This window comes from Pleurodeles waltl, chromosome 7, assembly GCF_031143425.1.
Source record: "Pleurodeles waltl isolate 20211129_DDA chromosome 7, aPleWal1.hap1.20221129, whole genome shotgun sequence".
Classification (NCBI taxonomy): Eukaryota; Metazoa; Chordata; class Amphibia; order Caudata; family Salamandridae; genus Pleurodeles; species Pleurodeles waltl.
In genome coordinates this window covers 1,460,439,224-1,460,454,798 of record NC_090446.1, presented here as the reverse complement: position 1 = coordinate 1,460,454,798, position 15,575 = coordinate 1,460,439,224, and the positions used below count along the sequence as shown (strand labels likewise).

At 45.8% G+C, this 15,575-nt stretch overlaps 1 protein-coding gene across 3 annotated transcripts in view; it reads left to right on the top strand.

The window, feature by feature from the left end:
- Positions 1-2,140: 2,140 nt before the first annotated feature.
- Positions 2,141-15,575, top strand: part of ARHGAP33 (Rho GTPase activating protein 33) — a 293,765-nt gene continuing 280,330 nt past the window's right edge. Inside the window, exon 1 of one of the 3 annotated variants that reach the window (XM_069201127.1) lies at positions 2,141-2,267. The gene's annotated coding sequence lies outside the window, so the exon portion shown is untranslated. Of the gene's footprint in view, positions 2,268-11,040; positions 11,271-15,575 lie in introns of those variants that run through there. The other 2 variants (XM_069201126.1, XM_069201128.1) reach the window with 2 other exon arrangements.

Genomic DNA, 15,575 nt, shown 5'->3' with positions numbered 1-15,575 from the left:
ATAATAAAGCATTTATAACAACTATTAATGTATATGTTTAAACAAATTACATTAGGTGGGAATAAATGTTTTAATTTAAAACTTAAACTTAATTTAAACTTTTAAAAAGTCATTTTTATTTAATATACTAAAATAATTAAATATTTATTTCAAAATTAAGTTACTAGTGCTGTAATACTGTAACATTAATTATTTTGGTCAACAATTAAAATAAATATAGAAAATTAATTTACATCAATATTAAACATTAACATTTTATGCTAATTTATTATAAAGTTTAAAACACGTTTTTTTATTTTCTCCACCCTGACTGTATAGTCTCTCCATAGTAAAGTATAGGAAAAAGTAAACATGTTAACTTAACTAAAAAAAATAGTAAAAATATTTGTATGTTAAATAGTCATGCAAAATAATTGTATATAAGTCTTTTAAATGTGCAACAAAATACAAAATGCTAGAGCACTATTTACTTAGTTTTGAAATATATCTTTAATTTAGTGGTCTTAACCTTTTCACCTCTGTGGACACCCAAATGAATGACTATTGGACACCAGGGACCCCCGACCTATGCATATTTTACGAGCGGAACCTCAAAACAATACCCAAAACTACAGAAACAAGTATACATTAAACAGATACACAAATTATGAAATATTTTGTAACATATACAGACAGAAAATATACAAAAATCAAAATTTTAGTTTAAATGCGAAGGTTGCAGTGTTTCAAAATTTAGATTTACTTCTAAAATACAAAGCAATATGATACCATCTAGCAGATTGCTTTGTAAATTGTTGCTGCTAGTGCATGCTTTTTGTCAGTGCATATCAGTGATTTAATTGAGATCACCAATTTCTTCTTCTGCTGTTCACTGTAGTTGGCCTTCTCCCAAGAATCAAGCTAAGGATACCAACTTAGTTTTAGCTTCCAATTCCAAATTCCTTCTCATTTACTGTTTTTAATGTTTCAAATGTACAGTTATCCTTTTTATGGAGATATAATTTATTAATCTGCTAATGTTTTTTAATTTAAACAGTCACAGACCCCCTGGGTAGGTGTCCCGAACCCCCAGTTAAGAAGCAATGTTTTAATTTATTTAAATATATTGGAGTACATAAAAACTAATTTTCTGGCTTTAAATTTTTAAAAGCACACTTAAAAGGAAAAACATATTATTGAAAGTGAGGTATAGAAATAACTAACTAATATGAATTTGGTTATAGTTATTAAAAAGTAATGTTACATTAATGTTTAAAGAAAAGTTTGTTAAAATATGTTATTAAATAATATATTTTAGATGATTCTCTTAACATTACATTATATTTACTTGAATTTTATTTTTTTAAATCATTTAATGGAATTTAACATTATTTCCTATGGATTTTATTTTAAGTCTCTCCCTCTATTATTTGCAATGGGAGGGTGTTGCAGGAACAGTGGCTGCCCATGTGTGGTGGTAGACGTACTCCAGCTCTGAGATGGAGTCATTTACTACTGTTTGGAGTCCCCTTTTGGTTGTAGTAACTTCCCTCCATAAACTCCTCCATACTCCTCCCTAGCCCTCTCCAATTTAGTGGTGACTATACCCCTTTTTCCAGACACTTCTGCGGTTCCTTTTACGTTTACTACTAAGGAGTAAACGTACATGTGTGAGGATCTCCTCACAGAAAAGATAGCATAGGTCGAGATTTACACTTGTAGGTTTGTGAATAGCATTTTGTAGTACTTTATTAGTATTCCTGTAATGCGAATAGACGTGCTATAAAATGCAGTTTTTGAAAAGACCTCTAAGTATTTGCACTGTAAATGCCTGCCTTTGTTATCAGTCCCTAAGAGTTTAGATGATAACGTGCTCTCAAGACACAGGCCTTATGCTTACAAGCACTTTTAGATTCACAGCTGAACGGAAAAGGCGGGGTTTCTGTATTTTTAATAGTTTGTTACTTCCTGAAAGTTGTGTTTTCAGTTCTTTCCTGAAGTGGGCACAGTCTGTCGTCTGTGGCCAAGGAGCAGGGTGACTGGCAACAAGTTCCAGATTTTGAGAACAGAGTCAGTGTTGCCAAATCTGTATAGTTCTTTAGTTAAGGGTTTTCAGACACAGGATGCTTTTACTGCTCAGCCTGCCTGCGCTACCGGATGTGGGAGATTATTGACAGGTATCTGGGAGAGCTGTGCCTGACTACCTTTTGGGGCAAGTTGTCTCGGATTAGACTTCAAGATGGAGTTAATAAGCGACGCTGCAGTGATTTCAACTTGTCATTTGTTAGGTAAATACTATCTGAGTTGCTTTAGTACGGCTTAACCTCTGCATATCATTATGTTATATTTTTTTACATTTGTATAGAGCACAACCTGCATTTCGTATAGCACTGTAGCACTTTTAATAGTTAAAAACTGGCTTTTCAATCACTTATCTGTGTTGACCATAATGGCAGGGAGCACAGACAAGCAACTGATGGTATCTCACACTGATACGAAAACCTCACCATGAACATTTCCACTCACTACAGCCAATGAACAGATGATTACTAATTCCAAATCATTATTGTATACCCAAAGATGAAAGGGAAAATGCCACATGGATTTATTGTAGCCTTTCGCTGGTTTCAACGTTTTTAGCCAACAAATACTTTTATGCTGTTATTTTTTTTGTCCATTCTTTCAATGTTGGAAACACAACTACATGTCCCAGAATGAAACGATTCTGCCCCACTCCAATCTCCCCACTCCAACCCAAAACAGTCAGCCCAGTCCAGTCCAAAACAATCTGCCCCACTCCAATCCAAAGCAATCGGCCCGCTCCAATCCAAAACAATCTGCCTTTACTCCAATCTACCCCAGTCCAATCCAAAACAATCTGTCTTTACTCCAATCTACCCCTGTCCAATCCAAAACAATCTGCCCCACTCCAAGCCAAATCAACATGCCCCACTTCAATCTCCCCCACTCCAATCCAAAACAATCTGCCCCACTCCAATCCAAAACAATCTGCCTTTACTCCAATCTACCCCACTCCAAATCAAAACAATCTGCCCCACTCCAACCCAAATCAATATGCCACATTTCAATCTGCCCCACTCCAATCCAAGACAATGTGCCCCATTCCAATCAGTCACATTCCAGTCTAATCCACCAAACTCCAGTCCAACCGACCACACTCCAATCCAGTCCACCACATTCATCCCAATCCACACTCCAATACTGCCAACCCACCCACTCCAATCTGCCCCCTTCCCTCCAAAACAGTCTGCCTCACTACAATACAGCAATCCATAACAATGTGCCCCACTCCAGTCCACAACAATGTGTCCCATTCCAATCCAGAAGAATCTGCCGCACCCCAACCTGCCCCACTCCAATCCAAAACAATCTGCCCCAGTCCAATTCAAAACAATCTGCCCCACTACAAAGTACATGGAGGGGGCCCTCTACCCACCCTGTCAGGAGCTCTTAGGCCAGGGGCCCGACTCCTGTGCACAGTGTATTGTGCTGAGGAGGACCCCTGGAGCTCGGGCCCCCTACACTCCGGGGGCTGCAGGTAATTGTTTCGCCAGTGATATGCCCCACTCCAATGCAAAATAATCTCCCCCACTCCAGTATAAAACAATCTGCCCTACTCAAATATAAAACATTCTGCCCCACTCCAATCCAAAACAATCCGCCCACTCTAAGCCATAATATTCTGTCCCACTCCAATCAAAAACAATCTGCCTAAACTAATTTGCACCCACCCCACTCCAAAACACTCTGCTCCATTCCAATCTGCTCACTTCAACCCAAGACAATCTGCTCCACTCCAGTCCAAAACAGTCTGCCATATTCCAATCCAAATCAATCTGTTCCACTTCATTCCAAAACAATCTGGCCCACTCCAATCATAAACAATCTTCCTCACTCCACTTGAAAACAATCTGCCCTATTCCAGACTATCCCACTACAATCCAGTCCACCTCACTCCAATCCACCCCATTCCATCCTGATTCATCCCACTCTATCCCAATTCACCCCACTTAAATCCACCCCACATCAGTCCAATCCACGCGATATCCATTCTACCCCACACCAGCCCAATCTATCTCACTCCAATTCACCACAATCCATCCCACTCCAGTCCAACCCACCCTACTCTAGTCCAACCATTCCCCTCCTATCCAACCCATCCTTCCCACTCCAATCCAATTTAATTGACCCAGTCCAATCCTGTTCACCTTAATCCACCTCACCCCCCTCCAATCCAATCCACAGCACTCTACACCAATCCAATTCACTGCACTGCACACCAATACACACCAATCCAGTCTACCCCACCCCAATCCAATCCAATTCACCCCACCCCAATCCACCTCACCTCAGGCCTGTAATCCACTAGGAAACACCCACTTCCCCTTTATCTCACTCTGACGGGCTGCTCCCTTGTGAGGTTTTTCCAGACTTTCTCTACTTCCTTCTCTTCCCTTTGTGTGTTTTTACCTTTTGCTTTCGGGAAAATTCTTAACAGGAAAAGTAAGTGGAGGCTCGGCACCAATGAGTCCTGGTGGCCACCACCGGCAACCGCCTGAAATTAAGCACTGGCAGCACAGACGATTTACACAATTTGCAGTTCAGTCTCCAGCGATCCTGGATTCTGCCCATAATTTTGCCCCCTCAGAGTGACGATTCCATGACGTCACCAGATATTCTGTGACGCAGCTCTGTTACTCAGGAGCCCCCATGCTGCACAGTCCGGGACCCTCATGCTACTGAGCCCCGCCTCCTCCAGGGTCTCTTCCAGGCCCCAAATCAAGCTCCTGGCGCGCTCTGGCCCAGGGGTTCTGGGGGGACCACTTTTGAAAGCCAAAAACCAGGACAACCTCCCAAAATAGAAGAAGGACTAATTCAACATGCTGCAATGGGTACTGAATGGCAGTGCTCGTCAGTTTAGATACACAAGAGGTACCAGGGGAATAAATAAAAAGCCACTTTTCATACCCGCAGCATACATGTTATTTAAGTAGCTATTAACAGCTGCTCGCTAGTACTGCTTTGTGTCACATAAAAACACGCCTTCTCTGCTTGAAGTCGACCCTCGTGGAAAACCGGCGCCTGAAGTACAACTGCAGAAATCTGCCGGGTCAACTGGTGAAAACCGGGACTGTCCCGGCACCTCCGGGCCGCCCTAATTCTAGCTGCAGGGGTAGGCTGTGCTCCCTCCCCCATATGAAATGCCCGTATATTTCCCGCCCCTGGCACCTCTCCCTTGCGCAGGCAGGGCCTCGCGGCGCTCCCCTGGTAAGTGTGCACAGGGTTTGCACGCGCGTGTAACTCAAGGCGCAGTGACTCGGGGCGCAGGCTCTGCTGAGGCGAATGTGGCTGCTGAAACGCACGAACGGAAGCTTCACTTTCCGCCTTCGCCCTGGTGGCTCGCTGCGCCTCTTCCTACCAACCAAGCGCTTCCCTTTCACTGTTAAAATATGTTTACACCGGGGCTGATGTGCGGCATCTTTGCACCAACTGATGCTGCGGAGCTGTGTGCCATCGTGAAACTGCTGCCTTCGCATCAGTAAGATACTGGGGCACAGCAAGGGGTGTCACCCATCGGGTACAGATGCCAAACATCAGCAGGGCTTTGACCCCCAGACTCAGAAGGCCGTCAGGGACCAGAAAGATGCAGGAAACTAGGAGAAAAGCCAGGCTCAACAGCTCTAGGTTTACAGCTCTGAAAAATAGCAGCTATTCTGGAGGAAACGTGGGTGATGATATCCGAAGGCGGGGGCGGCGGGGAGGGTTTGAGCAACAATTGCTTGTTGCAAGATAGGCTGGTACTTTCTGTAACAGAGGCAAAGACAACAGCAAGGACGTTATATGTGATGCAAGCTGCCGCTCATATTTAGGCAGTACTTAATTTGTAAATAAAAACGTGCCGGTGCCCAAGGCTCTCCTCTTAAACACGTGGCGGCTGCAATTAAATGTGGAAACATGAAATACTGAGGCGGCGTAATCCTGACGCCTCTTCAATCCATTTAAAGCCACTCCCTGCCGCTTCCGCTCACTCTTGCAGCTTTCTACACTCCCTTTATGACGCTTTTTCGCTCTTCCCTTCCTCCGTCTTTCCCATATGTATCTTTTGCTCGCAGCAAATACTTGAGGCAGAATAATAATCCCCGGCCCTCAAAAATAAGTGCCGGTGCTCAGCACCGGAAACAACAATCACAAATTAAGCACTGTATTTAGGTGTTTGTGTACATTTATACCAGTAATGGCCACATGCTTGGGCTCCCAGGTCAATGATACTGATTTTATCAACCTTGGACGAGTGAATGTTTGAATAAGCAATGCAAGAATGCAAATCTATCCCTTGCAGGTCACAGCAAGTACATAACCACTGTGCTACTTACCTGTATTAAAACATTAGAAGGATCTTTTGCAAAACATGCTGAAACCCACTGTATCCTTTTAGGATCTGAACATGTAACATACAGGTTACGCACTGCACTTTGTAACTGCCACATTAATATTTGTATGGGCATTCAGATGCCTGACTAGCAGATTACACACAAATCTCTATTGCAGGTGCATTAACCATCCGAGGTACCTTCCCAGTATTATACCTTGATCGGCCCCCTCACCACCACCACCACAAACACCCACATTTGAAGCAGGTGCCTTAAGGCTTGAATCCATTTTACCAGTAGATAACATCTGGTCAGCAGGTACAGCTGCAGAGATAGCTCAGTAGCCAGTGTTCCTACTGTGATGCACTGAGGCCAATCTGAAGGCCACAGGCTCGACCCTGGTTGATGCCAATTTAGGCTGTATTCTTCAAGGGTGAAAAAAACATAAACTCACTGGGCCAGGTAATGATAACCTCTGTTAAAATGTATAACAAAAAACTGGAGACAGGCGGGGTACCTCAGTGAAGTGTGTCATGGGATGGTGGAGATTAAATTCAGGGTTTTTCTTCAAGTAAAGATGGCAACCCTATGAATACAGGCTTCCATAATGCTGGTCACCTATCACCCAAAATGCCACTTTAATTAGAGGCAATGGAAAACGTAATTAGTATTAATGCACTGCTGCTGTGGTCCGTCATCACAAAGCTGGGCTTGTATCAGGCCCTGCCATACAGTGTGTGATCAGAAAGCTGGACTTGTATCAGAATGATATTGCCAAAGGGTATGTCATCAGAAAGCTGGGCTTATGTAGCAAATTGAACAGTGATACTGCAAAAACGGCTGAATGGAATTAACACCAAATTTGTCAGGAAGCTAGATCTTGGTCTGAAAGTGTGCATTTTGTGATTTAGTGTAAATCCATTCAGTAGTTTAAGAGAAATTAAGGTTCGAAAACCAGTGCTTAATTTGTGCTTGTAGTTTCCGGTGCTGAGCACCGGCACTTATTTTTGAGAGCCGGCGCTTAATTTTCTGCCTCCATCATTAATTACGAGCAAAAGACATTTGGGGAAGACGGAGGAAGAGAAAAACAAACAAGCGTTAGAAAGGGAGAGAACAGAAAGCTGCTGAAGTGAGTGTAAGGGACAGGGAGTGGATATAAATGGAGTGAAGAGGCCTAAAATGCTTCAGGATTCCGCTGCCTCGGTATTCTGTGTTCGCACATTTAATTGCAGCGGCCGCGTGTTATAAGTAGAGGGCTTTGAGCACCGGCACCTTTTTATTCACAAATTAAGCACTGTCTAAAACTTTGTATATATCTGGACAGTTGGGTTTGCAGGAGGCTTGTAAGATCACATAACTACAAAAAGTAGAGCAATATGATTGACTAAATGGGCATTTATTTCTATTGGCTGACCCGCTCCTGCAAACTAGTGTGGGAGCTTGTGCTCTGATTGGCTGGCTGCAAAATGAAGAGAATTGTTGCAGCTGCCACTTCAATTCATAGAAACTCAGTCCACGTGTCCTGAAAATGACAAAAAAACAAGGTATAAGGTAGCACGATAGGGGTACCCTGACACCCTGGACCTTTCTGGGTTTCTGCGATCTTGCACGATTCCGTGGGATGCAGCATGTCCCATGGACTCCCACAGGAGTCCTATGGGACACTCTGACTTTTGTGAGAGTCTCATGCTATCTTTAATGGTTGTTTTAAAATAAAAAGGCTGTGGCCTGAGTGGCTTTGGTGGGTTGCTGAGAAGAGGCGAAGGTTGAGTGCAGCAAGGAAGTGTTTGTTGTCCGTGGGTAGTTGGACAGAGATCCTGTCCTGCGGACAGCCCCACACCACTTGGGAGGATGGTTGGGGGTGGCCTTATGTGTGGTAATAAAATATTACTTTTCATTAAAAAATGCCTAGAAATGAACTGAAAAAAACAAAGGTTAGAGTGACATTATAGTTAGGTGTGGGAATAATATCTTACTTTGCATAAAAAACTCAAAACTTCACTAAAAAAACTAAAGGTTAAAGTGATGTTATAGTTAGACGACAATGTCAGTTTAAACGTAATGTTCCCAACCAAATAAAAACACACTGAAATTCAACAGATAAAGTTATTTCAAGTAACTATCAAACTCGAGCCACAAAACACTGTTTATGACCTCACACATTACAACACTCGTCTCATGTTCTGTGACATCATTGATCATATTACTGAAGAAAACTGAACTGATATTATGGACGACAACACTGTGCATGGTGGGGTGTGAGTTACAGTTAGTTTAAATTGTTATTTTCGGATTGTGTGCAGTGTTTGTCTCTAATGAAATATGGAGGAACCAATTTTTGAGGCATTCGTAAATTAGAATCCATTGTAGGTGAAGATGAGCTCAAATGGAAGCCACCACAATTGTGAAAACCCGGGCAGAGCAAAGACTAAACTGAGAAACTCTGAACTGCCAGTGTCATGCCTGGATAGAAAACCTCAGGATTTTGCAATGGGTGTGTGGAAATAAACATCCATCAGATCTATTGTAACCATGAAAGGATTTAAAGAACCAGGTTTTGATTTTCTGTAGAGTATCCATTTTGAATGGAATATTTATCATCAGTTTGTTGAGATTTTTTTTTTTTGTTTTGTTTTGATCTCTCTCCCTTTCCAATAACTGAACAGGAACTATTGCTTATTTCCTCACCAGGGAACAAATCCGTTGGTACTTTTCTCTCAATGGGGACTTTTTGGTCAAGGTTATGTTATGTATATTTTAATAGCACGCTAATCACCCGTGAGAATATCCAGGCGCTTTCGCAGGGGGGTTGGCAGCTGCCTCCCAGGAGAGATTATTCGAAGAGCCAGGGCTTCAGCTCCTTGCGTCTCTCAAGAAGTGAAGGAGGCTCTGATGTGATATGGGAGCTGGTTCAGTGCTCCGAGGGAGATGCACGAGAAGCATGCATATGCTAGTGAGTCTGACTGAGCGGTGGTGTCTAGGAGGTTGACAGATGTGTATGTGGATGTTGAGATACTATACGCATGGCCTAATGTGTATGTGCTTTGTATGTGTGTGTGAGGGGTTTGAACTGAGTGTATTTATGTATGGGGAGCCGGTGAAGTTCTTTGAGGTGTGGAGTGATGTGGGTATTGCGAGGCAGGTTGATCTTGCAACTGTATTTTGGATCATTTGGAGCCTGTTCAGGAGCTGTTTAGCGATTCCTACATGGAGTGCATTATCATAGTTGAGCCCCCTGGTATCAGGGCCCGTGTGACTGTTTTCCTAGTGTTGTCTGGTAGCCACGTGCTGAATTTTGCAGCATCCTCAGAATGTACAAACAGGTTTAGTTCACCACGTTTACTTGGTCTGTCATATCAAGCTTGTCATCTAGGATGATTCCTAAGTTTTTGGCGTGGGTTGTGGTGTACGGGTGGAGCCGATGTCTGCCAGCCATTAGGTGGAATCTCAAGCAGAAGTTTTCCTACAAAGATCCCTACTTTTATTTTGTCTGAGTTGAGCTTGAGGCAGTTAGATCTCATCCATGCGTTCACGAGGGCATGCAGGTGGTGAAGTTGGGTTTTGTCATTGGGGTTATGTCCTACAGGGAGACTATCAGTTTGGTGACATCTGTGTCGGACGGTATGTTGATGCTATGCAATCTGATGAGGTCAGTTTTTGGAGGTCATGTAGATGTCAGACTGAGAGATGATCCTTGGGGAACTCCACAGATGAGGTTCTTCGCTTCCGATGCGTAGGGTGGCATGCTTCCTTTTTTTGTTGTTTTTCATATGAGGAAGAAGCAGATCCAATCGAGAGAGGATCCTTGGTGGTGTGGGAACGGTCCCCGAATCCAGAGGAAGAGAGAGGGAAAACTATCTTGTAACTCTTTCAGGCTATAACCACCATCTAGTCATCTGAAGTTGTCTTTCCCATTCCTCCAAGAATTGATGAATTTGAAGACCAATCTGCAACCTTGGGCCATCGTCTGCCTTGACCCCAGCATAGTCAGGAACAAGGTTCCTTTGCAGAAGTAACCTACTGCTGTTTCTTAGCATAGTGAGCAGGAAAGGATCTTCCCTGGGCTTGGGGAACTGTTCTGTGGGTTGCAGTGGCCCTTGATGGTTGCCTCAAGCGAAGATGTATTTGTATTAGAACCATATGATGGGTTGCTGACGTCTGAGGGAATATGAATGCTTCCTGGTGCCGATGTACCTTACCTTCCAGATCGGTACCAAAAAGATGACTTCCATCAAATTGTGTCTGCGGGACCATGGATCTTTGGGCAGCATCTGTATTCCACTCTTTTAAAAATACATTGAGACGTGCTGCCAAGGCGGAAGCTTGCACGACATCAAATGGATAGCACTGTGGCTTGTAGTGCTTAGAGTCTTGACTCGCGTCTTAATTGGACTTCATTGGATAATCTGCCAGCTTTCAGTGGAGGTTGACATAACCTTTGAACCCTCGCACGTGGTCGTGATAAAAAGTCATCTAGTAAGCCCTACTGGCTCCTCATATCCTGACCGATCTCAAGGGGGAGGTACAAATGGTACACTACAGCTCATATGAAATAGTAAACACGTCATAAGTGCGGCGAGGTTTAGTAAAGTCAGCCCTTGAAGAGCGGCGGGACCAGAGGGAAGCCTGAAGCCCCGCCCACCTTGCGATTGTACCGGCGTTTACTCAGGGCGGGGGCTGTACTGCCGCTTTAAGGCCCGGAACCCAGCCCTTCCCCCTTCAAGGCACAGGTCAGGGCCGCTCTCGTTCACGTTTCCTCCCCACCAAGGGGATGTCTGAGGCTCCCTCCAGAGGCTCGGCCCCGGCAGCGGGCTGCAGGTGGGCCGAGAGGGCGAGGAGCGCCTCGAAGGGCGGCCCCACCGGGACGGAGGCGCACTGAAGCTGGCCAGGTAAGCACAGGTGCGCTGACCTCTGCGGCCCTGGCACTCTGCCAGGTGCCAGCTCTGGCGCTTCACGGCGCTCTGCTGGTTACAGTCCTGGGACTAGAGAGGGGCGAGCCCAGCGTGCAACGTGAGGTTTTGTGAAACTCGGCGCAGGTTGTGGAAGTCACGTGATACGGGCGCAGTGTGCCGCCTGCGACTCCCCAGCCCCCTTTACCCGATTTAAGAAGGCGGGCCATTGCTCAAAAGCGCCTAGAAGTTAGTTCAGGTTGGAGCACTACGCGAGGTTCCCACTTGACACCCGTATTTGGCACATGCATCCTTCGCCTTCCGTGGCATCACGTCTGCGGCCAGTGGTGTACACTAGGGTCTTCGCAGCAGGTGCATTAATCCAAGGAGCTGCCCTTTTTTGCACTTGCGCGCCTCTCCCGTGGCACCTCCCTCACGTGGGGTGCCAGGGGCACCTGTCCTGTTTGATACAGGAGATGGCTATAGATTCTCATGGCATCTCGTTGTGGGACGCCGTCGAGCACGTACCCGTCACAGGTACACCTGGCGGGTGGTGACGGGTACACCTGGCGGGTGGTGACGGGTACACCTGGCGGGTAGTGACGGGTACATCTGGCGGGTAGTGACGGGTACACCTGGCGGGTGGTGACGGTGGTGACGGGTACACCTGGCGGGTGGTGACGGGTACACCTGGCGGGTAGAGACGGGTACATCTGGCGGGTAGTGACGGGTACACCTGGCGGGTGGTGACGGCAGTGACGGGTACACCTGGCGGGCAGTGACGGGTACACCTGGCGGGCAGTGACGGGTACACCTGGCGGGCAGTGACGGGTACACCTGGCGGGCAGTGACGGGTACACCTGGCGGGCAGTGACGGGTACACCTGGCGGGTAGTAACGGGTACACCTGGCGGGTAGTGACGGGTACACCTGGCGGGTGGTGACGGTGGTGACGGGTACGCCTGGCGGGTAGTGACTGGTTCACCTGGCGAGTAGTGACTGGCTCACCTTGGTTCATCTGGCGGGTGGTGACTGGTTCACCTGGCGGGTGCGGGTGGTGACTGGTTCACCTGGCGGGTGGTGACTGGTTCACCTGGCGGGTGGTGACGGGTACATCTGGCGGGTAGTGACTGGCTCACCTTGGTTCACCTGGCGGGTGGTGACTGGCTCACCTTGGTTCACCTGGCGGGTAGTGACTGGCTCACCTTGGTTCACCTGGCGGGTGGTGACTGGTTCACCTGGCGGGTGGTGACTGGTTCACCTGGCGGGTAGTGACTGGTTAACCTGGCGGGTGGTGACGGGTACACCTGGCGGGTAGTGACTGGCTCACCTTGGTTCACCTGGCGGGTGGTGACTGGTTCACCTGGCGGGTGGTGACGGGTACACCGGGCGGGTAGTTATTGGACAAGGGCTGGACTGCCCCCAATCCTATAACACGGCTCGGAGGGTTAATGCACCTGCCGCAGTTATGTGAACATAACCTGCAGATCTCAGCTCGGTTACCACAAATAAAATTGTTAGCTGTGAACTGTTCCATGCCGTGAGAGTGGCTTTTAGTCGCTCCTCGGTTGTCAGCAAACAGCACCTTGCAGGGTGGGGATTATACGCCTTTATTTATTTACTTATTTGCATTTTTCTACAGCATGAACATTACCCAGAGGTGTCAGAGCTATTCATAGCAGACATATGTCCTTCCATAGTTACAGAGAGTTCATGTATTAGCAGGTATATTTACATCTCTAGAGAAAAAGGGCACAAACTGTACAGTGGGTATATAGACCAGTGAAACATTTGTAAGCACCTGATGACGTGTTGGCCGTGCAGTTGTGTGCCAAGAGGTGGGTGAACATGTTCTCAATGGAAGGGTTGGCTGCAACTTCTTATCTAAAATATCTTTGAAGGTGGAGGGCTTTTAGTTTCGTTTTGAAGGTCGCCAGCGAGGTGGTACTGCACATGTTCTGAGGCAGTGAGTTCCAAATGTTGGTTGCCCTACCTGAGAAAGATTTTGCCAGGACTGGTTTCATTTTAAAGGTCGGGGGTTCCAGCAGCAATTGTTGGTGTTTTGCGATGGCCTAGATCTTCCTGAAAGCTTGAGTTGCCCGGCAGGTGACGCGGAGTGGATGTGTGTAGGGCCATATGGGTGATGCAAGCAGCCTTGTATTCAGACCTGGCTTCAATGGGCAGCCAGTGGAGAGAGGCCCGCATGGATGTGATGTGGTCATTCTTTTTGGCCCCCCGGATGAAGCATGCTGCCGAGCGCAGAAACAATTTCAGGGACACAGTGTTGATTAATGAATCTTAATTCTTTTAGAACTGAAAGCTGGCACTCTGCACTTTAGCCTATAAAAAATGATTTTACGATAGGTTTTTTATGGTAAAGGAGCTTATGGAATTTTAAGAGAATTTTATATGGCATATTATGAGCTGATTGTTATGGTTTTTAACTAAACAATAAAGATATTACTAATATTACTCTAGAAACAATTTCAGGAGGGTAAGATGACTTTTGGGCAGACCAGTCAATAGAAAGAGTGTTACAATAGTGAATTAAGGAGAGCACCAATGTATGTGCAAGAGATTTCAGATTTGGAATGCAGTATCCTTTTTCTGACGATGCAGCAGTGAAAGTGGGCCAAGACTAGGGTCAGAGCAGTGTTTTCCTCTTGAAAGCATGAATACAGAGAGGACATTCCCCCACACTGAACCGTGAACCCTATAGTTTAGTAGGACTCAAGTTTACGTCCAATGAGACGTGTAACTGGTAGGATACGTTTTCCTAGTTTGCATGGTATGAATCCATAGCATAGCTAGGGAGTCCTAATACCCTGACGAAGACCTTTGTCCATCCTTGGCATAATTACAGGCCGAAACATGTTGGTAGTTGAAGGAGTATAATTCTATTTCATCTATGGACCATTCCCTCTGTTTTTAATCAATACCAGAGGTACTCAATAATAAATTAGATCCCTTGGGTACACCCTTAAGTATCTTTAATTATTATGACATGAACTGGACAACGCTATTTTTGTCCTGATATAAGATTTGTCAGAACTCCAGGTTCTGCGGACGTCGGTTGAGTCCGCTGGGGGTGGCCGGTGATGAAGGTATGCAACGATACGTTGTGGGTGAGACGACCTCTCAAATATCTTTTTATGACCCGACGCCATTGCTGCCAACTGTGAAAAGACAGAGGGGACTATGGCCTTAGGAACTCGAGTATCTGTTGTGTTCAGAGTTAATTATGAAGCTACCAGTCCGATTCCTGTTGGGGCCACGGAGTGGAAAACGGGTGTGAGTCACAGTCACCCTCGTGCCATGGGGACAGCCAAATAATCCTCCCTGTGTCAGTTGTTATTGAGTGTTATTGCCTCATTCTGTGGCCCTCCAGGCTGAGCCGGCCATGATGTGAGCGCGTGACAAGGCTGTAGTACCCATTTATCTCTGTGGCTGGTGCACGAGCCAACCTCCTAACCTGTCAGTTATCACTAGGGTCCCAGCCATGGATATATCCGTTTCTTGCCCTTTCCATCAAAATAGAGTGCAGTGGATAGATTTTATGGAAGTGTCTTCAGGGAGCTGGGCATGTTTCAGCTAAAACGGTGAATTCGGGGGGAGGGGGGGGGGGGTCGAAAGCTGCGATGAGGATCACTTTAGAGCTGTGCATTAATTTCAGGGAATATGTAGAATGCATCACGTGAGCTCTCCAGAGTTAACTAAGCATTTCCTTGTCCTTCATATGGTGTACTTGTTGCATTTTGTTTTTAAGTTTAAAAGATAATCACTATTTTGGGATTGTTTTTATTTTTCATAAAATGTCTTTGTTTGGGTTGTTAATACATCCTTTAAATAGCTTGATACGTGCTAATTTTCACGACATACTAGGCGCTACTTCAGGAGTAGGCGTACTGAGAGGGCAAACAAGTGCCCATGTGATATTTACCAGCAAGTGTGGTGATGCCAGTTGTGCCCGCTTAACTCTTGTTAGCTCACCCGGGTCTTACTACATATAAGCTTTTAAATGCGTGCCTCACTGCCAACACTTGACTGATGCACCTATAATGTTACGAAAGAGGAAAAGACATCAGAAACTGGATTTTGGTGGGCACTTACTGAGGCAACCCTGCTTCTGTGCTGTCTGTTCTTGCAGTATTTTTGGTCCCCAGGTTGATGGCGCGTGGGTGTCTGTCACGCAGTAGGTGTTTGTTATGGCCTCGCCCCTTCATTGCTCTCTCGAACCAGTGCCAGGTGCATTCATCACACTTGAGGAGCCCACAACGGGGTGCAGCGCCCCTCAGATTATAGGTGCAGTTTAGGAG